The sequence below is a fragment of the Arachis ipaensis genome, chromosome B1 (genome assembly GCF_059453495.1).
Source record: "Arachis ipaensis isolate K30076 ecotype BB chromosome B1, ASM5945349v1, whole genome shotgun sequence".
Lineage (NCBI taxonomy): Eukaryota > Viridiplantae > Streptophyta > Magnoliopsida > Fabales > Fabaceae > Arachis > Arachis ipaensis.
The window spans coordinates 36,119,968-36,135,472 of NC_142436.1; the positions used below are offsets into that span (position 1 = coordinate 36,119,968).

Consider the following 15,505-nt stretch of genomic DNA (forward strand, 5'->3'; position numbering starts at 1 on the left):
CATCTTGACATTCAAAGTGTTCTTGCATGCATCATGTGTTTTGATATTAAATTCTCATATTTTGCATCATTTCTATATTTTTCTCTTTCTTCATTAAAAATTCAAAAATAAAAAAATATCTTTCCCTTATTTCACTCATAAATTTCAAAAATTTGAATTGATTTAGTCATAAAGTTTTAAAATTTAATTATTTCTTATTAGTCAAGTCAAATTTTCAATTTAAAAATTCTATCTTTTTCAAATCTTTTTCAAAAGTCAAATCTTTTTCATTTTTACTTTATTTTCGAAAACTTTTAAAAATTGATTTTCAAAATCTTTTTCTTATTTTTATTTCATATTTTCGAAATTAATGCTAACAATTAATGTGATTGATTCAAAAATATTAAGTTTGTTACTTACCTAGTAAGAAAGGTTCAATCTTTAAATTTTAGAATCATATCTTTTTGTTTCTTGTTAGTAAAGTAATTAACTTTAATTTTAAAAATCAAATCTTTTTAAATTTCTTTTTTTTAAATCTTTTTCAAAATAATTTTCAATCATATCTTTTTCAAAAATCAATTTTCAAAATCTTTTCTAACCTCCTATCTTTCCAAATTTGATTTTCAAATCTTTTTCAATTAACTACTTAACTTTTTGTTTGATTTTAAAAGTTTTCTATTTCAATCATATCTTTTTCAAAACCACCTAACTACTTTTCTCTCTCCAATTTTCGAAAATCACTAACAACTTTTTCAAAAATCTCTTTTTATTTAATTAATTCATTTAGTTTCAAATTTTATTTTATTCCTTTTTATAATTTTTGAATACTAACCAATAATTAAAATAAAAATAAAAAAAATATTGTCCTTTTATTTTAATTTAAATTCGAATTTAATCTCTCTCTCTCTCTCTCTCTCTCTCTCATCTCTTTCTATTTATTTATTTAACTACTAACACTTCTCTTCTACTCATAATTCGAACCCCCTCTTCTTCTCTGTGTTCGAATTTTTTCTCTTCTCATTCTTCTATTCTTTTCTTCTTCTACTCACATAAAGGAATCTCTATACTGTGACATAGAGGATTCCATATTTTCTTTGTTCTCTTCTCTTTCATATGAGCAAGAACAAGGATAAATGCATTCTTGTTGAAGTTGATCCTGAACCTGAAAGGACTCTTAAGAGGAAACTAAGAGAAGCTAAAGCACAATACTCTGAAGAGGACCTAACTGAAATTTTCGAAACAGAAAAAACAGAGATAGCTGAACCCAACAACGACAATGCAAGAAAGGTGCTTAGTGATTTCACTACACCAACTTCCAATTTCTATGGAAAAAGCATCTCAATTCCTGCCATTGGAGCAAACAACTTTGAGCTTAAGCCTCAATTAGTTTTTCTAATGCAACAGAATTGCATGTTTCATGGACTTCCATTGGAAGATCCCCATCAGTTCTTAGCTGAATTCTTGCAAATCTGTGACACTGTCAAGACCAATGGAGTTGATCCCGAGGTCTACAGGCTTATGCTTTTCCCTTTTGCTGTAAGAGACAGAGCTAGAACATGGTTGGATTCACATCCTAAGGAAAGCCTGAACTCTTGGGAAAAGCTGGTCAGTGCTTTCCTGGCCAAATTCTTTCCTCCTCAAAAGATGAGCAAGCTTAGAGTGGAAATCCAAACCTTCAAACAGAAGGAAGGTGAGTCCCTCTATGAAGCTTGGGAAAGATATAAGCAATTGATCAAAAGGTGTCCTACTGACATGCTTCCAAAATGGTGCATCATATGTATATTCTATGATGGTCTATATGAGTTGTCAAAAATGTCATTGGACCATTCTGCAAGAGGATCTCTTCATCTGAAAACCCCTGCAGAAGCTCAGGAACTCATTGAAATGGTTGTAAATAACCAGTTCATGTATACATCTGAGAGGAATCCTGTGAACAATGGGACGCCTCAGAAGAAGGAAGTTCTTGAAATTGATATTCTGAATGCCATATTGGCTCAGAACAAAATATTGACTCAGTAAGTCAATATGATTTCTCAGAGTCTGAATGGATTGCAAGCTGCATCCAACAGTACTAAAGAAGCATCTTCTGAAGAAGAAGCTATGATCCTGAGAACCCTGCAATGGCAGAGGTGAATTACATGGGAGAATCCTATGGAAACACCTATAATCCTTCATGGAGAAATCATCCAAATTTCTCATGGAAGGACCAACAGAAGCCTCAACAAGGCTTCAATAATAATGGTGGAAGAAATAGGTTTAGCAATAGCAAGCCTTTTCTATCATCTTCTCAGCAACAGATAGAGAATTCTGAACAGAGCCATTTTGGCCTGGCAACCTTAGTCTCTAATCTATCCAAGACCATACTAAGTTTCATGAATGAAATAAGGTCCTCCATTAGAAATTTGGAGGCACAGATGGGTCAGCTGAGTAAGAAGATTACTGAAACTCCTTCCAGTACTCTCCCAAGCAATACAGAAGAAAATCCCAAGAGAGAGTGCAAGGCTATAACCATGACCAACATGGCCGAACCTGGAGAGAGTGAGGAGGACGTGAGTCCCAGTGAGAAAAGCCTCATGGGACGTCCTCTAGACAGAAAGGAATTTTCCTTTGAGGAACCAAAGGAATCTGGGGCTCATATAGAGACCATAGAGATTCCATTGAACCTCTTTCTGCCATTCATGAGCTCTGATGAATATTTTTCCTCTGAAGAGGATGAAGACATCACTGAAGAGCAAGTTGTTAAATATCTAGGAGCAATCATGAAGCTGAATGCCAAGTTATTTGGTAATGAGACTTGGGAGGATGAACCCCCTTGTTCACCAATGAACTGAGTGCATTAATGAGGCAAACATTACCTCAGAAGAAACTGGATCCCAGAAAGTTCTTAATACCTTGTACCATAGGCACCATGACCTTTGAGAAGGCTCTATGTGACTTGGGGTCAGGGATAAACCTCATGCCCCTCTCTGTAATGGAGAAACTAGGGATCTTTGAGGTGCAAGTTGCAAGAATCTCACTAGAGATGACAGACAATTCAAGAAAACAGGTTTATGGACTAGTAGAGGACGTGCTAGTAAAGGTTGAAGGCCTTTACATCCCTGCTGATTTCATAATCCTAGACACTGGGAAGGATGAGGATGAATCCATCATCCTTGGTAGACCCTTCCTAGCCACAGCAAAAGCTGCGATTGATGTTGACAGAGGAGAGTTGGTCCTTTAGTTAAATGAGGACTACCTTGTATTTAAGACTCAAGGTTCTCCTTCTGTAACCATGGAGAGGAAGCATGAAAAGCTTCTCTCAATACAGAGTCAAACAAAACCCCCACATTCAAACTCTAAGTTTGGTGTTGGAAGGCCACAACCAAACTCTAAGTTTGGTGTTGGGAGGCCACAACCAAACTCTAAGTTTGGTGTTGAGAGGCCCCAACCCTGCTCTGATTATATGTGAGGCTCCATGAGAGCTCACTGTCAAGCTATTGACATTAAAGAAGCGCTTATTGGGAGGCAACCCAATGTTATTTAATTATATTTATTTATTTTCTATTGTTATTTTATGTTTTCTGTAGGTTGATGATCATGTGAAGTCACAAAAATAACTGAAAAATCAAAAACAGAATGAAAAATAGCATTAAAAATAGCACACTCTGGAGGATAAGCTTACTGGTGATTAACACCAGAAAGAAACATCAAGCTGGCGTTAAATTCTAGAAACAGGCTATAGTCTGGCGTTAAACGCCAGAAACAAGCTACAGCTTGGCGTTTAACGCCAGAAACAAGCAGCAGTCTGGCGTTAAATGCCAGGATTACACTCTAAGGGCGTTTTGCACGCCTAAATGGAGCAAGGATGATAAGTCCTTGACCCCTCAGGATCTGTGGACCCCACAGGATCCCCACCTACCCCACCTCTTCTTCTCTCCTCTTCACACCTTTCCATAACACTCTTCCCCAAATACCCTTCACCTATCAAATCCTACCCTCTCCCTCCATCTCCTCCATTTTCTTCTTCTTCTCCTTCATTGTTTCTTCTTTGCTCGAGGACGAGCAAACCTTTTAAGTTTGGTATGGTAAAAGCATTACTTTTTTATTTTTGCATAACCATTTATGGCACCTAAGGTCGGAGAAATCTCTAGAAAGAGGAAAGGAAAGGCAAAAGCTTCTACCTTCGAGTCATGGGAGATGGAGAGATTCATCTCACAAGCCCATCACTAAAGATAGGATGAAGCAAACAAGAGAGCCCACTCATGGACCTCAACAAGAGCATGAGAAAGTTCCTCATCATGAAATCCCTAAGATGCCTCAAGGGATGTACTTTCCTCCACAAAACTATTGGGAGCAAATCAACACCTCCTTAGGAGAATTAAGCTCCAACATGGGACAATTAAGGGTGGAGCACCAAGAGCATTCCATCCTCCTCCATGAAATTAGAGAAGACCAAAGAGCCATGAGGGAGGAGCAACAAAGGCAAGGAAGAGACAGAGAGGAGCTCAAGAGCACCATTGGTTCTTCAAGAGGAAGAAGACGCCACCCTCACCAAGGTGGACCCATTCCTTAATCTCCTTGTCTATTTATTTTTTTCTGTTTCATTCTCTATGCTTTATGTTTATTTATGTTTGTGTCTTTATTACATGATCATTAGTGTCTAGTGTCTATGTCTTAAAGCTATGAATGTCCTATGAATCCATCACCTTTCTTAAATGAAAAATGTTTTAATCACAAAAGAACAAGAAGTACAGGATTTCGAATTCATCCTTGAAATTAGTTTAATTATTTTGATGTGGTGATAATACTTTTTGTTTTCTGAATGAATGCTTGAACAGTGCATATTTTTGAATTTGTTGCTTATGAATGTTAAAATTGTTGGCTCTTGAAAGAATAATGAAAAAGGAGAAATGTTATTGATAATCTAAAAAATCATAAAATTGATTCTTGAAGCAAGAAAAAGCAGTGAAAAAGTAAGGCTTGCAAAAAAAAAATGGTGAAAATAAAAAAAAAAGAAAGAAAAAGAAAAAGCAAGCAGAAAAAGCCAATAGCTCTTTAAACCAAAAGGCAAGAGCAAAAAGCCGGTAACCCTTTAAACCAAAAGGCAAGGATAAAAAGGATCCAAGGCTTTGAGCATTAATGGATAGGAGGGCCAAAAGGAATAAAATCCTGGCCTAAGCGGCTAAACCAAGCTGTCCCTAACCATGTGCTTGTGGCGTGAAGGTGTCAAGTGAAAAGCTTGAGACTGAGCGGTTAAATTCGTGATCCAAATCAAAAAGAGTGTGCTTAAGAACCCTGGACACCTCTAATTGGGGACTATAGCAAAAAGATTGTGCAAAAAGAGTCTGAAAAGGTTTACCCAGTTATGTGTCTGTGGCATTTATGTATCTGGTGGTAATACTGGAAAACAAAGTGCTTAGGGCCACGGCCAAGACTCATAAAGTAGCTGTGTTCAAGAATCAACATACTGAACTAGGAGAATCAATAACACTATCTAAATTCTGATTTCCTATAGATGCCAATCATTCTGAACTTCAAAGGATAAAGTGAGATGCCAAAACTGTTCAGAGGCAAAAAGCTTCTAGTCCCGCTCATCTAATTGGAGCTAAGTTTTATTGATATTTTGGAATTTATAGTATATTCTCTTCTTTTTATCCTATTTGATTTTCAGTTGCTTGGGGACAAGCAACAATTTAAGTTTGGTGTTGTGATGAGCGGATAATTTATATGCTTTTTGGCATTATTTTTAGGTAGTTTTTAGTATGATTTAGTTAGTTTTTACTAAGTTTTTATTAGTTTTTATGCAAAATTAACATTTCTGGACTTTACTATGAGTTTGTATGTTTTTCTGTGATTTCACGTATTTCTGGCTGAAATTGAGGGACCTGAGCAAAAATCTGATTCAGAAGCTGAAAAAGGACTGCAGATGCTGTTGGATTCTGACCTCCCTGCACTCGAAATGGATTTTCTGGAGCTACAGAAACCCAATTGGCGCGCTCTCAATTGCGTTGGAAAGTAAATATCTAGGGCTTTCCAGCAATATATAATAGTTCATACTTTGCCTGAGTTTTGATGACGCAAACCGGCGTTCAAACGCCAACTTCCAGCTCTATTCTGAAGTTAAACGCCAGAAACAGGTTACAAACCAGAGTTAAACGCCACAAACAGGCTGAACCTGGCGTTTAACTCCAAGAAGAGTCTCTATACGTGAAAGCTTTAATGCTCAGCCCAAGCACACACCAAGTGGGCCCCGGAAGTGGATTTCTGCACTATCTGCACTTAGTTACTCATTTTCTGTAAACCCTAGTTACTAGTTTAGTATAAAAAACTACTTTTAAGGATTTATTTTACATCCAATTTTCATATTTCGAAACTGAGACCATTGTACACGTTTGAAGGCTGGCCTCACAGCCATGCCTAGACCTTCATCACTTATGTATTTTCAACGGTGGAGTTTCTACACCCCATAGATTAAGGTGTGGAGCTCTGCTGTTCCTCATGAATTAATGCAAAGTACTATTGTTTTTCTATTCAACTCAAGCTTATTCTTATTCTAAGATATTCATTCGCACACAAGAACATGATGAATGTGATGATTATGTGACACTCATCACCATTCTCACCTATGAACGCGTGCCTGACAACCACTTCCGTTCTACATGAAAACAAGCTTGAATGCATATCTCTTAGCCTCCTGGTTCACGATCAGAGTCTTCGTGGTATAAGCTAGAATCAATTGGCGGCCATTCTTGAGATCCGGAAAGTCTAAACCTTGTCTGTGGTATTCAGAGTAGGATCTGGGATGGGATGACTGTGACGAGCTTCAAACTCGCGAGTGTTGGGCGTAGTGGCAGACGCAAAAGGATCAATGGATCCTATTCTAACATGAGTGAGAACTGACAGATGATTAGCCGTGCGGTGACAGCGCATTTGGACCATTTTCACTGAGAGGACGGACGGTAGCCATTGACAACGGTGATCCCCCAACATACAGCTTGCCATGGAAAGGAGTATGAATGATTGAATGAAGACAGTAGGAAAGCAGAGATTCAGAAGCAACAAGCATCTCCATACGCTTATCTGAAATCCTACCAATGAATTACATAAGTATTTCTATCTTATTTTATATTTTAATTATATTTTAATGATCAAAACCTCATAACCATTTGAATATGCCTGACTGAGATTTACAAGACGACCATAGCTTGCTTCAAGCCGACAATCTCTATGGGATCGACCCTTACTGACGTAAGGTTTATTACTTGGACGACCCAGTGCACTTGTTGGTTAGTTGTGCGGAGTTGTGAAAAGGAGTTGAGATTACAATCGTGCGTACCAAGTTTTTGGCACCGTTGAGATCACAATTTCGTGCACCACTAGGCATAATTTTAGAATTGTATAGAGTATGTATATGTTAGGTGAGATCTTAGACTAATCAAGGATTCAATTTATAGCTCACTTAGCCATATATATACCATCACCTTTACCTTGGCCCCATTACAACCTTGAAAATACCTCATGATGTTTGCATTGGTACATTAAATACTTGTTGATTAGTTAGATGAAGAACAAAGTTTGGAAAGCATGATTAGAGAAGAGTAGAGTGATTAACCCTAGACACTTGAGAGATTAGAGTGCATGTACACTACCAGTGAGGGTTCAAAGCTTGATTCTATGTTCCCTGCTTTCATGAGCTAACTTCTTACAAGTGTACTTGTCTTTTATTGTATAATTTGAATTAGTGAAATCTGATTTATGTCTGTATTGAAGAGCTTATTTACTTTTAACCAAGTAGGTAGAAACATTTTGCATGTAGTTGCATTCATATAGATAGGTTGCATTACATACTTTCTACCATTCCTCTTCACTTTTATAGCTTCTCTTGAGTTTAGCATGAGGACATGCTAATATTTAAGTGTGGGGAGGTTGATAAACCACTATTTTATGGTTTATCTTGTGCTCAATTGAGTAGATTTTATCAATCCTTCATACACTTATCCATACAAAATGCATGGTTTTACAATTTCCTTCTTGATTTTGTGCTATGATTGAAAACATGCTTCTTTGGCTTTTATTTTCCTATGTTCAAATCCTCTCTTATTACCATTCGATGCCGTGATATGTGTGTTAAGTGTTTTCAGAGATTACAGGGCAGGAATGGCTTAGAGGATGGAAAGGAAGCATGCAAAAGTGGAAGGAATACAAGAAGTTGAAGAAATTGCTAAGTTGTCCAGTCTGACCTCTTTGCACTCAAACAGTCATAACTTGAGCTACAGAGGTCTAAATGATTCGGTTTTAGTTGCATTGGAAAGCTATTGTTCTGAGCTTCGAAATGATATATAATTTGCTATAGTTTCCGTACATCTAGGTGATGCGAATGCATGCTTTATGCGGACGCGTCACAGTGACGAAAAAACCAGCGTGGCAGATTTCGCCCCCAGCGATTTCTGGGCTGTTTTTGACCCAATTTTCGGCCCAAAAAATACAGATTAGAGGCTATAAAGTGGGGAAATCCATTCATTTATCAATCAATATTTAATATACACAATTTTAGGATTAGATGTAGTTTTTAGAGAGAGAGGTTCTCTCCTCTCTCTTAGGATTAGGATTTAGGATTTCTATTATGTTTAGGCTACTTCTCTTCAATTACAGGTTTAATGTTCCTTTAATTTATTTTCTACTTTTATTTATTCTATTACTTTAATTATTATTTATCTTTTCAATTTGGTTTATGAACCTTCCCATGTCATATTTGAATTTATGTTTAAATGCATTTTGAGGTATTTTAGATTTAAGATTCCTTTCTTTTATTTATGTTACTGTTGCTTACAATCTGAAGGCATTTTTATTCGAGTAGATTTTCTTCCCTTTTGGCTTTGATTGAATGATTGGTGACAGTTGAGTTATCAAACTCAGTTGTTGACTGAAATTGGAGTCACTAATTGATTCGAATTGCTCTAAAGCTAGTCTCTCCACAGGAGTTGACTAGGACCTGAGGATCGAATTAATTAGTCCACTTGACTTTCCTTTGTTTAGTAAGGGTTAAATAAGTGGGATTAAAACCTAATTCTCATCACACCTGATAAGAATAACTAGGATAAGAATTCCAATTCTTATATCTTGCCAAGAGATTTTTGATGTGTGGAAAACGATCCAACACAAAACTCACCGACAAGTGTACCGGGTCGCATCAAGTAATAATAACTCACGTGAGTGAGGTCGATCGCACAGGGATTGAAAGATTGAGCAATTTTAATTTAGTGGTTGATTTAGTCAAGGGAACAAGAGTTGATTTGAGTGATTTGTAATTGACATAAGCTAAATTGCATGAATTGTAAAGGGAGAGGGGCAATTGACTATAAATTAAAGGGCAAAGAAAGTAAAGAAGCTGAATCTTAAAGTGCAAGTAATATAAATTGCAGAAAGTTAGATTGCAAGAAATGTAAATGACTGAAACTTAAAGTGCAAGAAATGTAAATTGCTTGAATTATAAAAGGAATTGGGAATTGGGATTGCATAAATTTAAACAAGAAAAAATAAATTGCAATAAGCAGAAGAGTAGATGATGAAGTGAATTGAGATTGATTTCAAACAAAAAAGTAAATCAGCTTCAAGAAGCATTCAGCAGATGAGCTAAAAGGAAATTTCAAGATCTCAGGGGTCAAGAGACTAGAAAATTAAGTCTAGATCTCACTGCCTTCCTTGATCCAATTCAAAGAGTAATTGCAAACAAATTAAAATTCAAAATAGTAAAGAAACTTGGAATTCAAATCACTGAATTCTTGAATTATGCAGAGACAGGAACAAAGAGATCTCAAGGGTGAGGTTGAGACATAATTTCCTCAACTCTTCACTATTAAGACTCAAGCAAGCTTTGCAGAAAAGAAAACAGAAAACCCAGAGAGGAGAGAATTCAATTCTCCCCCCAATTCTCTAAGATCCAAAATCAAAGTTACAGAATGAAAATTCTCAAAGAAAAAGCTCCAAAGTAAAAGTTTTTGTCCTTTCTAAATCAAACTAGATTCTATTTATACACTTCCTTCTATTGATCATTAAGCCTTGAATTTGGGCCTTGGCCTTGATGGAATTGGGTTGAAGATAGCCTCAGTTGATTGCTCTTAGACTTGAGAAGAAATCCGTTTGCAATTTGGACTTTGGGGCATTCACGTTTGAGTCAACGTTTGAGGCAAACGTTGACTCAAACGTTTGCGTGTTGGCATTATGTAGAACGGTGCTTTTCTGTCACTCACGTTTGAGTTCACGTTTGAGGTCAAACTTGAGCTCAAACGTGCTCCCTTCAAGGTAATTTTTGCAGCCAACATTTGACCTCACGTTTGAGGCAAACGTTAGTCCTCCTGGGTGTGTTATTGTGCCAACGTTTGACCTCAAGTTTGAGGGAAACGTTGGCGCAAACGTTGCTTCCTCTAGGGTTAATTTTTGAGCCAACATTTGACCTCAAGTTTGAGGCAAACGTTGGCGCAAACGTTGGCTTCTCCTGGGTGTGTATTTGAGCCAACGTTTGACCTCAAGTTTAAGGCAAACGTTGGTGCAAGCGTTGGCTTCTCCTGGGTTCTTCTTAAGCCAACGTTTGACCTCACGTTTGAGGCAAACATTGGCACAAACATAAGCTCTTCCCAGGGTGGCTTTGCTGCCTTCATTTCCATTACTGCCATCCCATTTCTTCAACCTTCCTCCAAGCCTTTTGGTCACCTGTCATCAATCAACAAATGCATCAAAGGTATGCTAAAATCATGAGACTTCTTCTTATCATTGACATATAAGCAATTATAGCACAAAACCTCATGAAAATGCATCAATTTACTCATGGTTGATTGAATCTAAATACACATGAATTTCTACCCAAATGGCTTACTTGTAACTCAAGAAAGTGTATAAAACCTATTAAAAATAAAGGAAAAAGACTAGTAAAACTAGGCTAAGATGCCTTGGCATCACAACACCAAACTTAAATCTTGCTTGTCCCCAAGCAAGCATCAAACATAAGAGAGAATGACATGAAACAGAGAAGTGTGCATATCCTTATTGAGCATATAGTTGAATTCAGTCCATGGGATTTATGCAGATAATGGTGGTTTATTTATTGTTTGTTGTTACATAAGAGATGTTTCCTCAAAGATTCATTAAGTTTGCTGCTATAAGGCTTTACTTTTGCTTGTTCCCTTGCTAACTTTTTCTTCCTTATTTTGCTCAGAGAGATTATTGTTCTTTGAAGGCTTGGTGGCAAATGTTGCATCAGCCTTTGGCTTAATTTTGCCCAACATTCCTTCACCACAGACACATGGCTCACCCTTTTTTCCTAGGATCATTGATGCCCAGCATCTCTTTGGATAACTAAATGTTTTGTAGTTAGGTTGCTCTTTATTGTGGACTTTCAGTTGGCAATCCCAAATCAGTTGATCTAAGTGGCCAAGTTTTGAAATACTCCTCAGAACTTACTTGTCCAAGCATTTCCTAGTACAAAAATACCACAGGCATGTGTCCTAGGGTCCAAGCTATTGGTGTCTAGCCTTATTGTTTGTTTTCTTTGCCACTTTTGGCTTTTTCTCTTTCTTTTTCTTTATGTTTTATTTCATTCTCAAGGGATCTTTAATGATACAAGCCTTCATAACAGCAAGCTAGTTCCTTCTTCAAAGAACATATCATTATGCAGCATTTATTTCATGAACCATGCATTAAATCAACAAATACCACCACTAACTTTCATTCTAACTTATGCAACATTGGATATTTACTTTCTAATTCAAACATTTCTCTTTTATTTAAGCATATGGGAAACAAAACAAAATTTAAAGCTAAGTAATGGACAACAAACATTATGCAGATCAGCATTCTTGACAAACAATTCCACTTGCAATCAAATGAGCACTTTAGCAAGACATACAAGAATTCCCCAAATTAAAGCACTTCCCAGCAACAAGGATTGAGTGTAAATACAACCTGTTGTGTTGCAACTTTTCATTCTTCTTTCTGTTGTGTCCCTTTTGAGTCATAATGCAGACTGTCTTCAAATGTTGGCTTCTTTCCTGCATAATTCTCAAAAGTGGCTTGCTTTTCAAGCCCTTATGTAAATGGTTAATATGCATGAATTCAAGACGGCTTTCAAACTTATTTTGGTGTGGAAACACCAAACTTAATTCCTTGCCAATGCCTCTGATGCAACAGGTTAACCATATGTGAAATCCTTTTATCTTTGCTAAAGGTAATAAAAACTAACTAAAAAGTAAACAATTGGTTAATTGGTTTATCTGATTGCTTGGAGCTAGCAGCCATGTATGCAGAAGGTGAGAATGTGCTTTTAAATGAGATTTTGGTGGAACACCAAACTTAGAATCCTTCATTCTCCCTTAATTTATTTTGGTGTGCAACACCAAACTTAGCTCCTTGCAATATAGATAAGTCTAATTAACCCTTTTATTGAAATAGCTATGAAAAGTGAACTACCTCAAGTTGGGTTACCTCTCAACAAGTGCTTCTTTTTTGTCACTAGCTTGACATCTCATCCTTTGATCATGGGGGTTGAAAATCATAGTGCCTTAGCTTTTCTCCTCTTACTGTGAACTTCCTTCCGGTCTCCTCTTTGATGATCTCTAGGTGTTAAAGTGAAAGGATCTGGTTCACAGTATAGTACTCTGATAATTGTGGACACATCTTCATTGGTTGGGTGTTTATTATCACTTTATCCCCTAGTGAGAAGCCTTCAGTGGGGATTTTCTTGTTTCTCCACCCTTTTGGCCTCTTCTTCTTTTCTTTCTCAGAAGATAATTCATGCTTTGGTGGTTCTTTATCTAGGGTGTTGAGGTTTTCATCTGGGAGTTTTGGATTTAGTTCCTCCTTGATTTCTTTGGTCTGTTGCACTATCTCTACTTTTTTCAAGCATGGATTTAAAAGTCTTGGAGTTAACTCATTGAATGCCTCCTTCAAGCTTTGATCCCTGGCCTTATCCTTCATACAATCTTCTTCTTGAGTGGGCTCATGCAGGGTTTTAAAAACATGGAATGCTAGGTGCTCATCATGCACTCTCAGCAACAATTCCCCTTTTTCAACATCTATCAGTGCTTTGCCCGTAACCAGGAAAGGCCTCCCCAGGATAATGGGAGTGTTAGGGTCTTCCTCCATATCCAGGATGACAAAATCAGTTGGGAGAAGGAATTTTCCCACTTTTACCAGCACATTCTCTACAACTCCAAGTGCTTGCTGAATGGATTTGTCAGTCATTTGAAGAACTATTCGTGTGGACTTCAGCTCAGAAATTTGAAGTTTCCTCATTAGAGACAAAGGCATCAAGTTTATGCTTGCACCGAGGTCACAGAATGACTTCTCAATTGTTATGTTTCCTATGGTGCAAGGTATGTAAAAACTCCCAGGATCATCTTTCTTCTCTGGCAACTCTCTTTTGAGGATAGCACTACATTCCTTTGTCATCTTAACAATCTGTCCTTCCTTCAGGGATATTTTCTTTGTGAGTACTTCTTTCATAAATTTGGCATATAATGGCATCTGTTCAAGTGCTTCTAAGAAAGGAATATTGATGCTGAGAGTCTTGAATATATCCAGGAATTTTGAGTATTGCTTATCCTCGTTTTCTCTCCGAAACCTTTGAGGGTATGGGAGTTTGGGGACATATGACTTCACCCCTTCCTTCTTCTCTTGTAGCTGTGGCTCAAGGATGTTTTTGTCTCTCTTTGAGCTTTTTGCATTCTTGGTCTTTCTATCCTCTTCACTTTTCTCTTCTGTCTCTTCTCGTGGAACTTCTCTGTTGTGTTCTTCTTGATTGATGGCTTCCTTCTCCCTAGTATCCTCACTTTCCACTATGATTGCTTTGCACTCCTCCCACTTTGTAGCTTTTCCTTTGTCTCTTTCAGTGACATTGGGGAAGGTAATTGCTCTCTTCTCACCCATTTCTGAAATTTGCTTAGCCATTTGCTCCACATGCCTCTCAAGGTTTTTGATTGACGCTTCTTGGTTTTTGCTTGTCATCTCTTGATTTTTCATGAGTTTCTCCATCATCATCTCCAAACTAGAGATTCTTTGACAGTCTGGATTTGGTTGTGGTTGTGTAAAGTGAGATGGTTATTGCTGGAAATTGTTTGAACCATTTGTGAGGGTATTTTGTGGGTGGAATGTGGATGTGGACAAGTTATTCTAGTGGTTTTGTGAGTTGTTATGGGGTTGGTGATATGTGTTTTGTGAGTTTTTGAATTGGTTAGTATTATTGGATGAATGGTTATGGTTGTTTGTGTTGCTGAGGCTGCCAGAGTTGAAGTCCCTTTGTCTTTGATTCTGATGCTCACCCCACCTTAAATTAGAATTAGTTCTCCAGGGTGTCTTGTGTGCATCACCATGGAAGTTGTGTTGGAATGAACTTGAGGTGTTGTTTATGTATTACACCTGCTCAGGGCTTTGTTGCTCATAATTGAATGTCCCAAAACTTTCTTCAGATTGATTCCACCTATGTGTGGTTTGAGATTGGCTTTGTGTGTTTACTGCAGCACTTTGCAGTCCATCAATTTTCTTGGCCATAATCTCTATTTGTTGCTGAAGTTGTTGGTGCATCTGTTTGTTTTGTGCCAGGATAGTGTCAACACCTTCAAGCTCCAAGACACCTCTCTTGAGAGCTGGTGAGCGTTGCCTTTGATGAGCCAAAAAATATTGATTGTTTGCCACCATGTCTATGAGGTTCTGAGCTTCTTCAGCTGTCTTCATGAGTTGCATTGAGCCTCCTGCTGAATAGTCAAGTGCCTCTTGAGCTTTCATTGTCAGTCCTTCATAGAAATTTTGGAGTTTATCCCATTCATTAAACATCTTTGGTGGACACTTCCTGAGTAAAGCTTTGTATCTCTCCCATGCTTCATACAATGACTCTCCATCCATCTGAGTAAATATTTGGACCTCTGTTTTGAGCCTGATGATCCTTTGAGGAGGATAAAACTTGGCTAAGAACTTGCTCACTAGATCCTCCTAATTGTTGATGCTTTCTCTTGGAAATGACTCCAACCATTGAGTAGCTTTGTCCCTCAGAGAAAATGGAAACAGCAACAATTTGTAACTGTCAGGATGCACACCATTGGTCTTCACTGTGTCATATATCCTCAGGAAGGTGGATAGATGCTGGTTTGGATCTTCCAAGGGGCCTCCTCCATAAGAACAGTTGTTCTGTACCAAGGTGATGAGTTGGGGCTTCAATTAAAAGTTATTTGCATCGACATTTGGGGTCAGGATGCTACTCTCATAATGCCTTGGATTAGCAAATGTATATGAAGCCAATACTCTCCTTTGGGGCTGACCATTGTCGTTAGCCACTCCCACTTGTGGATTTGTTGGATTTTCCTCCATTTCTTCGTTTTCTTCTCAACCTCCAAAGTGTTTCAAGATCAAAAGGTGTGGATTCATCGCTTCTTCCTCCTGATATAAACACAGAACCAGGAACCAGAATTAAACACTCTATTACTAAAGTGAAGTTAGTGTTAGCTTAAGCAAAAATTCAAACAGTTAGTATGCTTAGTAAAAAGAAAAAGAAAAAGTGCTT

At 37.5% G+C, this 15,505-nt stretch overlaps 1 non-coding gene across 1 annotated transcript; it reads right to left on the reverse strand.

Annotated features, from left to right (window-relative positions):
• Positions 1-1,629: 1,629 nt before the first annotated feature.
• Positions 1,630-1,737, reverse strand: LOC148576215 (small nucleolar RNA R71). Its single transcript, XR_015903002.1, has one exon. It is a non-coding gene; the product is annotated as a small nucleolar RNA R71 (small nucleolar RNA).
• Between the last annotated feature and the right edge of the window lie 13,768 nt (positions 1,738-15,505).